At 45.4% G+C, this 15,925-nt stretch overlaps 1 protein-coding gene across 2 annotated transcripts in view; it reads left to right on the plus strand.

Annotated features, from left to right (window-relative positions):
- Positions 1-15,925, plus strand: part of TMEM132B (transmembrane protein 132B) — a 416,404-nt gene that overhangs the window by 307,054 nt on the left and 93,425 nt on the right. The window lies entirely within an intron of this gene.

Consider the following 15,925-nt stretch of genomic DNA (forward strand, 5'->3'; position numbering starts at 1 on the left):
GTGCTGGGGTTACTGGGTTTTGAATAATATTGGGGCTGGAAGGATGTCGAGCATTCCTTTGGTGGCAGGTTCTTGAATATGTCTTGGTCTTTTAATACAAAGTCCTTTAAAAAAAAAAGACTTAATATCTGACTGCCGTTGCTTGAGAGACGAGCCTGAACATTTTAAAATGCACTTTAGTGCAAGATGGTTGAGAAGCTGCGAGAGACGCTGAATTCATTTTGATCCATTTGAGTTGTAACAACACAATACCCTGTCCTCCTGAAACTATATTATCTTCAACTCCGTGCGTTCTTCACTTGTTGAACTATGATGGATGCTAGTCACTTAGCTCTAGATTTGGAAACAGAAAAAATAAACTGGGAAATGATCTCCCTGGATTTCAAGACGAGCGTATAGAATGGGGTTGGGAGATGTGTCACTGTAAGTGTTAGTAATTTAGGCATTTTAAGGAGGTTTCATACTGGCGTTTGAGTCCATTTTCTGGAAATATGAGGGTGCCCGTGGCAGGCAATACTAGACTTTAAGAAAGGAGGTTTGCTAGCACTTGATATTGACTTATTGCTCTATTCGGCTCTCCCCGTACATCAGCTGAAATATGGCTGAATGCCAGTGAAAAGTCACAAGAGTTGAAATTATGAGGCAAGTAAAATAATGCCACTTGTGTATCGTGAAATACTGCATCTCCATCTCATGATAGACTTGAATGCTATCATATTTATGTCAGTTTTTTTTAGTTGCAAGTGGAAGGGGCTTAAATCAGCTAACCAAATATCAGAGACAATGCTTTGGCTCTAGTCCTGGGACAGTCCAGGGCGTGCATCTGGCTCCTTGGCTGCCTCTAGGACCTCCTAAGATGTAATTCTCTCCCTTGCTCCCCGCCTCCATCGCCTCTTCGACATCGGCATCCTCTTTTGCCTTCATTCTCAGGCAGGTGCTCTTGATAGGCTGAGAGCTGAATCTCCTCTCTAAAGAGACCAAGTTTCCAATTTCCTCCACCCCATTTCTTTCTGTGCTTTGCAAAGACCACTCTCTGTTTGTTAGTGCAGACTTTCTTTAGGTTGTGGACCGTAGCATGGGTTAGGTCTCAGCTCTTTTCCTAGCAAGCGTATTCTGGTCATGACCTTGGAACCAGCTATTGGTTTGGATGCTGTTTCTGTGATTTCCTAATTGTGGCACTGGAAGAAAGTCACACAACGTCTCTGAGACTGCCCCATCATGTGTAACTTGGCAGTGATAGAGCCCCTCTCAGAGGGCCATGGTGAGATTTAAGTGATGAAGGCCCTGGCATGGTGCTTGGTACATGCCAGGTGCCGGGCGGGGTGCCATTATGAAACACCTGGGCTCATGCCTTGGCTCCAAGAGAAAGTTAACCCAACTGCAGAATCATAGCATCCCTTACGTCTGTGGTTGTCTCATTGTTTGGAATTCTTTTCTTTTACTTTATGCTGATAGAGAACTGGACGGGGTTAGGTCTCTGTAGCCAGGGGTGGGGTCTACAATGGCAAGTGGTTTCTGGAAAGCCCTGTCCCTTGGTGGGATGTGTGAGATTTTATGAAAAGGGCCTGCATGACTGCCGACTGGTTCTCAGGGCTGAAGGCTGGTCCGTGGAAGTATCTGCAGATGGGCCACAAGGCAGCCACGTGTTTACCCTCTGCTTCCGGCTCCGTCCATGAGTTCGTGGCGGTGATTGTGCGCGTGTGCCCGTGAGTGCACGTGTGTGCAGGACGTGCGTGATTGCACAAACCTCCAGCAGGCTTATTCCCACGTCAGGGCCTTTGCCCCTGCTGTTCCCCCGTCTGGAACACTGACCCGTGTCCTCCATCAGTGAAATCTCAGCCCTTCAATATCTGTTTTCAGAGGGGCCTCTTCTCACAACTCTATCCAAATGATCCCTCTCCCCATCACTTTACCCCATTTTATCTTCATCTCTGTGTATCTCTGCACCAGTCAGGATGGGCCCGTTGATGCGGTGATAACAAACCACCCCCAAGTCTCAGCGGTTTAAAACAACCAAGGTTTATTTTGCACTCACGCTGTGAGCCTCTGGCGACTCTGACCATCATAGTCTCGAAGGCGGCCCGGAGGGCGCCTCATCTTGAACTAGAGGCTTGTACTGGTGATGAAGTACTTGCCCAGGAGGGAGACACACAATGTGTTGGTCAGCCTCCATCCAACCTCACGTGGGCCAGAAAATAGGAAACGGCAAGTATTTAGGGCAAGTCACTAATGACTATCAAATTCACTATTTAATAGTGGCCTCATTTAATTTTATATTTGCTTTGTAATAGTCCCCTTCTACCAGAATATAAACTCCAGAAGAGCAGGAATCCCCCCTGCCTTCCTCACGACTGGTCCCCAGTGCGGAGAACAGAGCTTGGCGCCCACGAGATGCAAACACGTTTTATCAAACGTTTGAATGAATGAGTTATAGCTCAGAACTTAAGAGACCCAGCGGAGAGTGTAAGTTTGCGAAACCCTGGCAGAATTAGAAACTGGGTACAGACTACAGCTTCTTGTTATGTCTTCCTAGGCACGTTGACCGTGATGTTCTGGGACAGTCCTAACTCAAGACGTTTGGTTCCCATTAGAGGCTCACAAACCTCCAGCAACACGCTCTCATTCTGTGCTCAGAAAGCGTGGTCCCCCCCACTCCTAGCATCTCCCAGGAGGGTGAATCCAGCCACTGTGCATCAGAGGAAGCAAACTGTGGCCTTGAGACTGAATAGAGTTTTCAAGGAAACTGGCTTGGCAGGCACTGACCTTGAAGGTTCAGAGGCGACGTAGGAATTTCTCTTCGCTCGGATGTCGGGCCTGAGTCCCAGACTTGCCCTTTTCACCCAGCTGTGCTCAGTCTCTCTCCCAGCACCCTCCTGCCCGCCCCCGCCCCCCCGGTGGTGGAGGGTGCATGGGGACGTACTCAGGATGCCAAAGGTCGTCTGGCCGAATGGCCATCGCGAGGCCACAGAGCCGCTCATTAGTGCAGTCTGGCTCAGCCACCGGCACAGATGTTACCGTCCATCCCGTGGTTTCAGGCCAATTAGTGGTCGTCTCCCTCCGAGGGTCTGACCTGGTGCTGACTTCCTCGGATCTCATCATTATCTGGAATCATTTTCATTCCTTGAGAACATACAGAGGTGGGAAATGAGACTGATGTAGGGTGAACACTGGGCAAGTTCAAGGTGCTGGTACAGGAATCTTACGTGGGCTCAATGCCTCCGTCCCTGGAACCTCTACACAGAGCTCTTTCCCTGTCCTGGAACATCCTAGTTTTGCATCCTGTAATGGGGTATATGAACAGCCTTGCACAACAACACCAAAAAAATCTAACTTTTAACCACCATTTCCTATTATTTCATGCATGATTCTGGCTCATACTTGCTCCTCTGGACCAAATTAGTCTCTTAAAATATGGCAGGATAGGGCTTCCCTGGTGGCGCAGTGGTTGAGGGTCTGCCTGCTAATGCAGGGGACACGGGTTCGAGCCCTGGTCTGGGAAGGTCCCACATGCTGCAGAGCGACTGGGCCCGTGAGCCACAATTACTGAGCCTGCACGTCTGGAGCCTGTGCTCCGCAGCGAGAGAGGCCACGACAGTGAGAGGCCCGCACACCGCGATGAGGAGTGGCCCCCGTTCACCGCAACTAGAGAAAGCCCTCGCACAGAAACGAAGACCCAACATAGCAATCAATCAATCAATCTTTAAAAAAAAAATATGGCAGGATAGGCTGAATTCTATGTAAAGAATTTCAGGATTGCTTGAATAGATATAATTAGCAAAGGGGAAGTTGAAGAAGTTACATGCACATAATCCTTTCTAATTGCGGTTGACTTGAGACCCAATTTCTATGGAGTAATTGGCCTAAAAGAAAGATTTTTTGAGGCTATTGTAATTAACACAATGGGCCAAGTAGGAGATGTGATGGGATCATTGGGTTTTAATTAATCGGTGACAGGAGAATTCCTGTTTCCTGAAGGAGAGCTTCTCTCTTAGGGACACTTACACACTGTGGGAATTACAGGGGCCTGCAAATCACCTCCACTGAATTTCTGCCCAGTTGACATTTATTGAAAGGCTGCCAGGTAAATTGAAGGTTACAGGAATTCTAATCTGATTTTCGACCCAAACGGCATTCAGAATGTCAGTCTATTTGTGGGATTCTCTTAACTCTACTCAGTTTCAAGGTTAATGAGGTTATAGATTCTGTTTGGGTTTATTTTTGAACACCCCAGAGTGTCTGTCTGTCTGTCTGGCTTGTCTTTAATTTTTTTGTTTGCTCTTGTGATGTTGAAATAACTCCAGGTGATTTGGAGGTGCTTTGAGAATGCTAGAACCAAAGGTAGATATTTTACCTTCTTAGATTAAACTGGTAATCACGATTATTTGTGATACTCCTTGGAAAAGTCGTCCTTATTATCCTTACTTATCAGTGAGTCCTCCGTAACAGTACCTGCCTTCAAAACATTAGCATCGGATGCAAGGTGAATAAGTTCTAGAGATCCGCAGTACAACACTGCCTATGGTTACCAATACTGTGTCGTACACTTAAAATTTGTGAAGAAGGTAGATTCGTGTTAAATGCTCTTACCACTATGAAAAAAATAGCATCGGTGATTCCAAGTCCAGTAATGGCTGAGGAGTTGGTATCATGCTAATACTCTCACGGTTGACTCTGCAGAAAGTGCAGAAATACCCAGCTACCTGAAGGTTGTAGGGAGGGACCAAAAGAAGCAGACACCTGGCAACAGGGAGAGCACTGTGTGAATTTCCCATTTTGTGACTTACAGACTGATGGAAGGCCCCAGGCAGGGAAGCTGAGACTCAGAAAATCCAGGCTTTCTCGATGCTGTTATAAAGATGCCCACAGAGGAATATGTACATTGGAAGAGAGTGGGAATGAGTGATGCATGGATGGACCCAGCTAGGGACGGACTGGGGGGACCTCACACTCAGGGATCCACATGTTACGCTCTGAGGAAGCCAAAGAGGTGTGGGGTTGAAGGGTGCACTCCGAGATTGACAGCTCATTCATTCATTTATTCATGATGTATTTACGGAGTTCCTCCTATGGACCGGGTATTTTCAAGGCGTTGGAAGTATTGCAGGGGACATGAAGAAAAATCCCCGCCCCCGTTGAGTTTACAACCTAGGAGACAGAAACAGCCCATAGCAAAAGCAAGTAAATAAATAGAGGAACTCCCCGACATATGAACCGTCAAGTTGTGAACTTTCAAAGATGCGAATGTGCGTTCGCATGTCCAGTCGCATAAGCTAGTTCACGTGTCTGGCGTACATGGTCACGTGCATGCATCCTCTGCAAGTGGCTGTGCTTTTGTGTCCTTTACTGTACAGGACTGTGTAGAGTACAGTAGTACAGTAACTTTATTTCTTGCCCGTTCACTCGATGCCAGCCCCTGGATGCCAGCTGTTGTATTGTACTGCTGTGCTTTTCAAGGTACTATATTGTAAGATTAAAAACGTTTTCCTTATTTTTTGTGTTTGTTTGTTTTTTATGTATTATTTGTGTGAAAAGCATTATAAACCTATTGCAGTACAGTACTATATAGCCGATTGTGTTAGTTGGGTACCTAGGCTAACTTTGTTGGACTTAACGAACACGCTCTCGGAACAGAACTCATCCGTATGTAGGGGACCTACTGAAGGGCATGTTCAATGACGTTAAGTGAGAAAAAGCAGGGGAGGGGGAGAGGGCTGGCTGGTGTAGGAGATGGGTCTCTCAGCAGCGTCACCTAAGGAGACAACACTTAGGAGGTAGCTTTTCAGGCCTGCCCTGAAGGTGAGGGTTGAACTGTACAGATGTCGTAGGGAAGGGGCTCCAGGTAGAGGGAGAGGCAGCAGGAAGACCTCAAGGCAGCCGCATGCCTGGTGCTGGAGGAACAGTGAGGGACCGGACAGAGTGACCGAGGGAACGGTGGTAGCAAAATGTTCAGGGAAATAACAGGCGTTGGGGCAGGGGGACCGGGTTGTGGAGGGCCTTATAGATCCTTGTAAGGAAATGGGCTTTTATGCGAATGAGATGAGAATTCCTTAAGGGTTTTGAACAGGTCAGTGAAAATATTTGCCTCGGATTTAACAGGAGTACTCTGGCCGCTGTGTGGAGAGAACAGAGTGGAGGGCTGGGGGTGAGGGTGGAAGCGAGGGATCATTTAGGAGGTGATTACAGTAACCGGGCAAGAGACGGATAAGGGCTTGGAGCAGTGTAGGTGTAGTAGATATGGAGAGAGTGAAGGTATTTAAAAAATATATTTCCCAGGTGGAAGTGACTGGCTTTCTGGACAGCACAGATGCTGGCTATTAAGGAAGGGGAAGCGCTCAGGCTGACCAAGGTTTTGACCTGAGAAACTGGAAGGATGGATGGCCTTGCCTTTGATGGGGGTGTGGTCTTGGCCTTGGGGAAGAGCAGAAGTTCAGTGTCAAGTCTGAGATGACTTTTGGACCCCTAACTGGAGCTGCTGAATAGGCAGTTGGATAAGAGTCTGGAATTTGGGAGACAAGTCCTAAACCTCACGATTCTCTCTCTTTTTTTAAAATTTATTTTATTGAAGTAGAGTTGATTTACAATGTTGTGTTAATTTCTGCTGTACAGCAGAGTGATTCAGTTATACATATATATGTACATTTTTAAAAAATTAATTAATTAATTTATTTATGGCTGTGTTGGGTCTTCGTTTCTGTGCGAGGGCTTTCTCCATTTGCGGCAAGTGGGGGCCACTCTTCATCGCCGTGCGCGGGCCTCTCACCATCGCGGCCTCTCTTGTTGCGGAGCACAGGCTCCAGACGCGCAGGCTCAGTAATTGTGGCTCACGGGCCTAGTTGCTCCGCGGCATGTGGGATCTTCCCAGACCAGGGCTCGAACCCCTGTCCCCTGCATTGGCAGGTGGATTCTCAACCACTGCGCCACCAGGGAAGCCCATGTACATTCTTTTTTTTATATTCATTATGGTTTATCACAGGATATTGAATATAGTTCCCTGTGCTCTACAGTAGGACCTTGTTTATCCATCCTATGGATAATAGTTTGCATCTGCTAATTCCAAACTCCCAATCCATCCCTCCCCCACCCTCTCCCCCTTGGCAACCACACGTCTGTTCTCTATGTCTGTAAACCTCGGGATTCTTGCCCCTTCTGACTCCACCCCTTAAGGGCCGTGAATCCTCCTAGTGCTTACTGACAGATGTCTGTGGTCTTTAAATGATGCTGTAGGTGAATGTGAGCTTTCTTCTGACCTAGAGTTCTGCGGGCAGCTCCTCTTGGGCCTGATCTTTGCTGGGTTGGCCACGGACATTCCCCCGGTCATCTAATTGTTTCAGTCCCCTTCATGGGGAGCCCAGTGTAATCCTTTGTGCAGGATGTTTCTCCCGTATCTCAGCAGGGAAAACACCAGGACAGGTGATAAATTGGCGCTGATTGTAGCCGCCAGTTGGCCCCTGGTGACCAGGGTAGCCTGCAGGATGCTGGACTCGTAGGTGCCCTCCACAGCCACCTGGAGGAGCCCAGCTAAACCAGCGCACACGGGGTGCGACCTGGGGACCCCAGCCTCATTAGCAGTGGCTCTCCTTGGAGGAGCCAACCTGCCCCATAGGCAGCAAAAGAATCCGCATATAATGAGGCCCTTCCCAGTCTAGGTGCAGAGAAATCCTGTGCAACACGACAGGAGAAAGGCTTTCACTGAGAAACAGACTCTTTGAAAGATAATTAGAGTCTTGTGTGTGCCTCTGCTTGTATATGTCACTGGGCCTGGGACAGAGCTGGGGACACGGTCCTTTCTATAAATGTGCCGGCATGAATGAATGAGTGAGTGTGATGTTTACTCTCCCTCCAGCACGATCTCTGGAGTCAGACCGGTGGTGAACCCCAGAGACTCCATTGGTACCTCCGTCGGACTTGGAGGAGGATGGTCCTTGTTGGGGCCCCTGGTCAGATGGGGCCATGTGACTGGTTCCGTCCTCACTTCCAGACCAGAGCACTTCATTGTCAGGGAGAGAATGACCAGAGCTCTCCTTTCCCTTTGGGTCAGAGATCAAATGTTCTAGAGGCAGAACAGAGGGTACAAAGTGCTCTGTTTGTGTAAAAACAAAGCAAAGAATCACTCATGTTCAGGCTCGTAGGTGCCCGGACTATCTCTGGAGGACCAATGAGAAAATGGATAACTTTGTGCCATTTGCAGCAACATGGATGGACCTAGAGACGATCATACTAAGTGAAGTAAGTCAGACAGAGAAAGACAAATACCATATGATATCACTTATATGTGGAATCTAAAAAATGATGCAAATGAACTTACTGACAAAACAGAAATAGACTCACAGACTTAGAAAACAAACTTATGGTTACCAAAGGGGAAGGGTGGAGGGGAGGGGTAAATTGGGAGTTTGGGATTGACACAGACACACTACTGTATTTAAAATAGATAACCAACAAGGACCTACTGTATAGCACAGGGAACTCTGCTCAATATTCTGTAACAACCTAAATGGGAAAAGAATTTGAAAAAGAATAGATACATGTATATGTGTAACTGAATCACTTTGCTATACACCTGAAACTAACACAACATTGTTAATCCACTATGCTCCAATATAAAATAAAAATTTAAAAAAACACCAAACAACCAAACAGCAGTGGATTCCATGAGTCCTTGTGCGTAACAAGAGTATCGCTCAAGGTTGGTAGCAGGAAGAAACAGAGGACAATTCTGAGAAGCTGTATTCGGGAAGTCGGTGGGAGGTGATTTCTGGTCCGTCATTTCCTACAAAGGTTTTCAGAATGTTGTCAGAAAGACAGAGGCAGAGGGGGGAAAATTAATTGTGGCAATTGTCTTCGCTGTCTCTGGGCTTGCCATGGTGATGCTGATAAAATCAAATAAGCTGGAAGTGAGGAGAAGTAGTGTGAGAAATAGTCCAGGATCCGGCAGCTGAGAGAGTGGAGGCGCCCATGGTGTTCGCTCATTATCAAGATTGATTGTTTTCAGCTCTGGGAAAATGTTGGTAAGCAACACCTCACACCAGTCTGTGAGGTACTTTGAAATATTTAAAAATGCAAAAAAGAAGAAGAATTTAATATCATTTTTTTTCTGTGGTTGGAAAGTGGGGCAGTGAGTTGGTCAACTTATCATGAGCTGGTTTGAGTTAGGTGGAGAGTTTCTGGGAGTATTTACCACAGAAAAATGTATTTGAGATTTCAACAAAATGAGAATAAGCCAAGCAAGGAAGAGTTGATGATGGTAGCTTTCTTTTTTTTTTTTATTGAAGTGGAGTCGATTTACAATATTGTGTTAGTTTCAGATGTATTGCAAAGTGATTCAGACACACACACACACACACACACACACACACACATATGTATTTCAGATTATTTTCCAGATAAGCAACAATGATTTACTGTGTAGCATAGGGAACCACAATATATTCAATATCTTATAATAACTTATAGTGAAAACTAAAAAGTATATAACTGAATCGCTCTGCTATACACCTGAAACTAACAAAATATTGTGAATCAATTATACTTCAATTTAGAAAAATAATGCTACAATCAACACTGGTGCACAACTTTTTATGTGGACGTATGTTTTCATTTCTCTTGCGTAAATACCTAGGAGTGAACTTGCTGGTTCACGTGGTAATGCTGTTTAGTTTTTTGAGGAACTGCACAGCTGTTTTCCAAATCAGCTGTACCATTTTGCATTTTTACCAACAGTGCATGAGGGTTACAATTTCTTCACATTCTTGCCCACATATTTTTGTGTGTCTTTTTGACTACAGTCATCCTAAGGGTTTGAACGTGGTATCTCACTGTGGTTTTGATCTGCGTTTCCTTAATGGGTAATGATGTTGAGCATCTTTTCATGTGCTTAGTGGCCATTTTTATATTTTCTTTGGAGAAATGTCTATTCAAATGCTTTGCCCCATTTTTTTTTTGCTATTGAGTTGTAAAAGTTCTTTATATATTCTGGATACTGATTTTTTTAAATCAGATATATGATTTGCAAATATTTTCTCCCATTCTATAGGGTATCTTTCCATTTTATTGATAGTATTTGAAGCATTAAAGTTTTAAATTCTGTTTCTTCCTTTTTTGTGTGTGTGTGCTTGTGCTTTTGGTGTTATATCTGAGAAACCATTGCCTGAACCAAAGTCACAGAGATTATTGCTTATATTTTTTCCTAAGAGTTTTATCATTTTAGCTCTGACATTTAGGTCTTTGATCCACTTTGTGTGAACAGCACCCTGCTGTTCTAGCTGATGGTTGCCACGTGGGAATGTGGGGTAGATAGTGTTGCCTGCTCTTCCAATTTTTCCAAGAAGCCAGAGAGATACCAAATTTTTTTTGGTGTGAATATTCTGCATTTAAAAACATTGGCACCCAAGTCAAATTTCGTGAAAACACAGTAGTGGAGGTGGTTATTAACTGTGGCCCTAGCCACGTGCAGCCCAGGTGCCGCATTGTAACCTCTGGGTTTTCTATTCAACTTTCCTAGTCCACCAGAAATGCAATAAACGAACCCCTGTTCTTGGACTATTCCCATCTGACACAGTCTTAGGATTTTTTAAAGGTTCTAGATAGCAATTGAATGAGAAGTCTTGAAATTAAACCAATGAGGAGAGAAGATTTTGAGTCCAAAAGTCCCTGCTCTAAACTAGGGGCTTTTAAATGTTTTTAGACCTTTGCCTGCCGACTGCAGCCAGATTCGTCAACCTGAAACATTCTTTCCACAGCGAGCTCGGAGGGAACAGTGCTGCCTTTCGACAAGGCAGACCTGAGAAGGCAGCGCCTGGATCTTGTGAAACTGCAGAAGGAGATGATTTATTCATGCCAGGTTCTGAGACCTGGGCATGAGGTCCTGACGAAAAGAGCTGCGTGACAGGCAGAGAGATGGACTAAAGACCCTCTGCCCGATGTGGATGAACCTAGAGTCTGTCATGCAGAGTGAAGTACGTCAGAAAGAGAAAAACGAATATCATATATTAACGCATATATGTGGAATCTAGAAAAATGGTACAGATGAACCTATTTGCAGGGCAGGAATAGAGACGTAGACGTAGAGAACGGACATGTGGACACGGCGAGGAAAGAGAGGGTGGGACGAACTGGGAGATTGGGATGGACGTATATACACTACCATGCGTAAAATAGCTAGCTAGTGGGAACATACTATAAAGCACAGGAAGCTGAGCTCGGTGCTCTGTGACCACCTAGAGGGGTGGGATGGGGGCGGGGGTGGGAGGGAGGCTCAAGAGGGAGGGGATATGGGTGTACATAGAGCAGATTCACTTCATTGTCCAGCAGAAACTAACACTACATTGTAAAGCAATCATACTCCAATTAAAAAAAAAATTAAGAAAAAAAAAAAAAGACCCTCTAGACCCTCTAGCACGGGCTCTAGAGCGCAGGCTCAGTAGTTGTGGCCCACAGGCTTAGTTGCTCCGTGGCATGTGGGATCTTCCCGGACCAGGGCTTGAACCCATGTCCCCTGCATTGGCAGGCGGATTCTTAACCACTGTGCCACCAGGGAAGTCTTTCTGAATTAGTGTTTTTGTTTCTTTTGGCTATAGACGTAGGAGTGGAATTGCTGGGTCATGTGGTATAAATATAAAATTGTATTTTTTTAATTGAAAAAAGCGTATTTAACTTTTTAAAAAGAAATTTCATTCTTCTATTTTATTTTTAGGATAGCATTTATCATGACCTGGGCTTACCTTGTTTGTTTATTTACCTGAGTATTAAGAGAGAAATCTCGTCTATTTTGTCTACCAATGAATTCTCCATGGCTAACACATATTCACTGCTTAATAAATGTCACTGAATAAATGAATATGCCAGGGATTGTAGTGACCATGGTGTTATGATAGGTTTTGACCTTTGAGAACTTATGTTCATAAGATTTAGCAATTGTGCTCCTTGGTATTTACCCAAAGGAGTTGAAAACTTATGTCTACACAAAAGCCCGTACACGGATGCTTATAGCAGCTTTGTTCATAATTGTCAAAACTTAGAAGCAGCCAAGCTGTCCTTCAGTAGGTGAATGGATAAATAAACCGTGGTCCATTCAGACAATGGGATATTATTCAGTGCTGAAAAGAAATGAGCTATCAAGCCATGAGAAGACGGGGAGAGGCCTTAAATGCGTATCATTCAGTGAAAGAAGCCAATCTGAAGAGGCTACATACTATATGATTCCAACTCTATGACATTCTGGAAAAGGCAAAACTCTGGAGACAATGAAGAGATCAGTGGTGGCCGGCCAGGGGTTGGGGAGCGGAGCGACGAATAGATAGAGCACAGAGGATGTTTAGGGCAGTGAAAATACTCTGCATGAGACCATAATGGTGGAGACTTGTCACTATACATTTGTTCAAACCTATAGAATATACAAAACCAAGAGCGAACTGTAATGTAACTGTGCACTCTGGGTGATATGATGTGTCCGTGTAGATTCATTGATTGTAACAAGTGTTGGGGGATGCTGATAATGGGGGAGGCTCTGTGTGTATGGGGGGAAAGGGGGTGTATGCGAAACCTTTGTACCTTCTCCTCAATTTTGCTGTGAACCTAAAACTGCTCTAAAAAAATAAAGTCTTAAAAAAAAAAAGATTACATTCTAGTAGTAGAGACAGACCTATCTTCTCAAAGCAGAGTATATAAATATACGTACCAGGCAGGCAGGAGAATAGGTCTCAAAACCCAGCTGACTGGGACTTCCCTGGTGGCGCAGTGGTTAGGAATCCTCCTGCCAATGCAGGGGGCACGGGTTCGAGCCCTGGTCCGGGAAGATCCCACATGCCGCGGAGCAGCTAAGGCCGTGCACCACAACTACTGAGCCTGCGCTCTATGAGACCGCGAGCCACAACTACTGAAGCCCACGTGCCTAGAGCCCGTGCTCCGCAACAAGAGAAGCCACCGCAATGAGAAGCCCGCGCACCACAACGAAGAGTAGCCCCCGCTCGGTGCAACTAGAGAAAGCCTGCGCGCAGCAACGAAGACCCAACGCAGCCAAAAATAAATACATAAAATAAATAAATTACAAAAAAAGGAAAACCCAGCTGACTGGTAGCTTCTCATCTCCCAGAATGCATATGACACCCCCCTACACACAAATTGACAGGGTGTCCTACTTGGTCTGTTGACTGTGTTCAGAGACTTAAACAAATAGGTATGGAACTCCTGCACTTTTCCAGGCACCGTGCCAGCTGCCACAGCCAGAGCAGCAGCAATACAGGTACACGGTTGTCCTGGTGGCATGAACAGTCACGAGAGGAGGTCGGAGTTCAGTCTCATTGTGTTTACCGCGAGTAACCAGCAGGCTTCCGCTGGGGCGTTTGCCCAGTGTAATCATCGTTCAGTAATTACTTGGCTTTTTGGTCATCTTTTAAAATAATGCCCAGAAAAAGGCTCATAAGAAAAAAGCAGAATCCCTGAGACCAGAGACAGCCTCTCTTGCTCCATTTCTAGGAAAAAAAACTCATGTGGGGAAAGCATCTCCGCCTGGTAGCTCAGAATTATCTAGAAGTTTGTGGGGAGAAAAAATAGTTTAGGTAAATGGTACAACCTGCTGGAGAGCAGTTCAAGCTTTGGAACTCTCACTCATTCTTTACTGCTCTCTCCCCCCCATTGCCTTCCCTCCCCACCACCCTCCCTCCGCAAAACAATAATCATTGTCATCATGAGGGATCTGCTGAGAAATGGCAGGATGCGCTTCCTGGGGACCAGCTGCTGGATTGGGGCCCATCCGTCTCCCCTGCTCCCATTTCTCCGCCTCCTTCTTGCTGGTGTGTCTGAGCTGCAGCCGTACTGTGCACTTGAAAGCTGTCCCACGGTCGCATGGAGGGGGCTTAGCTTTTATTACAGGACAGGTTTCCATGGGAAACAGGACTTCTGGGAAGCAAGTCCTTCTGGGAGGAGGCTATGTGTTCTAGCTTGAGGGGAGAAACGGCCAAGCAGTGTTCCTGCCTGACCCCTTCCAACACACACACACACACACACACACACACACACACACACACACACTTCTCCACCCCAGGGAAAAGAAAAATATCTGATCATTATCTCATGACTGAAACACTGATCCTGATTCCCCAAAGGCAGCTGGTAATTATTAAATTGAGAAAATCATGGAACACTTTCTAAATGGAAAGGCTTATCAAGAATAGATCAGGAACAGGTAAAGTTAATAGTTATAAACCCATTTCCATAGAAATGGACTTATTAGCGGGCATGCCAGCTGCCTAGAAGTAAAAGACCCCCTTCCTCTGGTTTGAGGGAAATGACTTAAAATAAAAACTTACGAATAAAAGTGACTCTGACTGGATTGTTATTCCATTTGTAGCTGGTCTTGGGCAGATTCCTGTAGCAGGTCCACAGGAGAAGAAGAACCCACAGTTAAGGGGGGGCCAGCCTTCCCACGCAGACCCTGCCCCCTTTGCCCAAAGACTGGCCACTTCTGCACCCCAAGACCAGAGTGCGGATTTAGCAGGATTAAACTGCTGATAACAGAGAGAGTTATGCCCCTTTTCTTCTTGCGCTGGATTTTCACTTTCTCGGCAGTAGTTTTTCTGAAGTTTACTGAATGCTGAGACCCAGGAGGCATTAGAAGCAGTTCCTCAGATCTGCTTACAAGCACGGTGCAGACTAAAGAGAAACTGAAGATCTGATCTGATAGGGCCGAGCATCTCTTACAGGAGGAGACTTAACAAATGGATAAGTGGAGAATCCCTGTGATCAGAGAAGTGACTTTAGGCTGGGGTGTGGTGGCTGGGAAAGGGGGGTGACTGAAGCCGAGAAACGAGTGCTCAAGTTCCTAAGATCCTGAAACCCCTCTGGCAGGGCCCCGGGAAATAGGGGTCCCCTGTTCCCATGTGAGCCCACCGTCATCCTCTCATGAGGCCAGGTCCCTTATTCAACACACATTCCCTTCCCCGTGCAGAACAACATGTGCAAATAGATACTTGATGATTCCTAGCTCACGGGTACCCACACCAGCCAGTCAGGACAAGCTGGCTACATAATTTTAATAAACTTATACTTCAATTTAAATAGCCACTTCTGTCCAGTAACCACTGTATCGGACAGAGCAACGTCAGAGAGTTTCTTAAAACCTTGGCTAAATGGAAAAAACGCTGGATGTGACTAATTCTAATGTAGTTCTATTTGGGGTAGAATTCCATATCAGGCAGGTCAGTGTAACTTAGTTCTGCCAACACTATAGCTACACTATAGCTATTTTTAAAAAATTTGTATTGGGGTGTAGTTGATTTACAATGTTGTGTTAGTTTCTGCTGTACAGCCAAGTGAATCAGTTATGCATATACATATATCCACTCTTTTTTAGATTCTTTTCCCATATAGGTCATTACAGAGTATTGAGTCGAGTTCCCTGTGCTATACAGTAGGTCCTTATTAGTTATCTATTTTATACATAGTAGTGAGTATATGTCAATCCCAATCTCCCAACTTATCCTTCTTCCCCATTGCCCACTGGTAACCATAAGATTGTTTTCTACATCTGTGACTCTATTTCTGTTTTGTAAATGAGTTCATTTGTACCATTTTTTTAAATTCCAAATATAAGCAATATTATATGATATTTGTCTTTCTCACAAGGAGCTAGAAGATTTAAAGAACAAATTTACTATAGCTCTCTGTCAATACTGTGGTTTCTACCCTGTTCTTAGTCTTCGTGGATGGGGGCTGGAGGAGCTAGCTGTCCATGGTAGGAGATTCTGTTGGGCAAGCAACACACAACAGGCTTTTTTTCAAAACTCTTTCCCTACAGGTTGTGAGTTGGGTGTCTGGGCTGCAGATCTTGCCCTAGATCCCCAAAGGCAGGGAAGAGGCTTCCCAGCTCATTTTCGTCCAGGCAGGCCCATTATTGGTAAAGGAACAGGTTTGTTGGGGTGACTCAGGT

The sequence above is a fragment of the Balaenoptera physalus genome (genome assembly GCF_965194825.1).
Source record: "Balaenoptera physalus genome assembly, chromosome: 12".
NCBI lineage: Eukaryota > Metazoa > Chordata > Mammalia > Artiodactyla > Balaenopteridae > Balaenoptera > Balaenoptera physalus.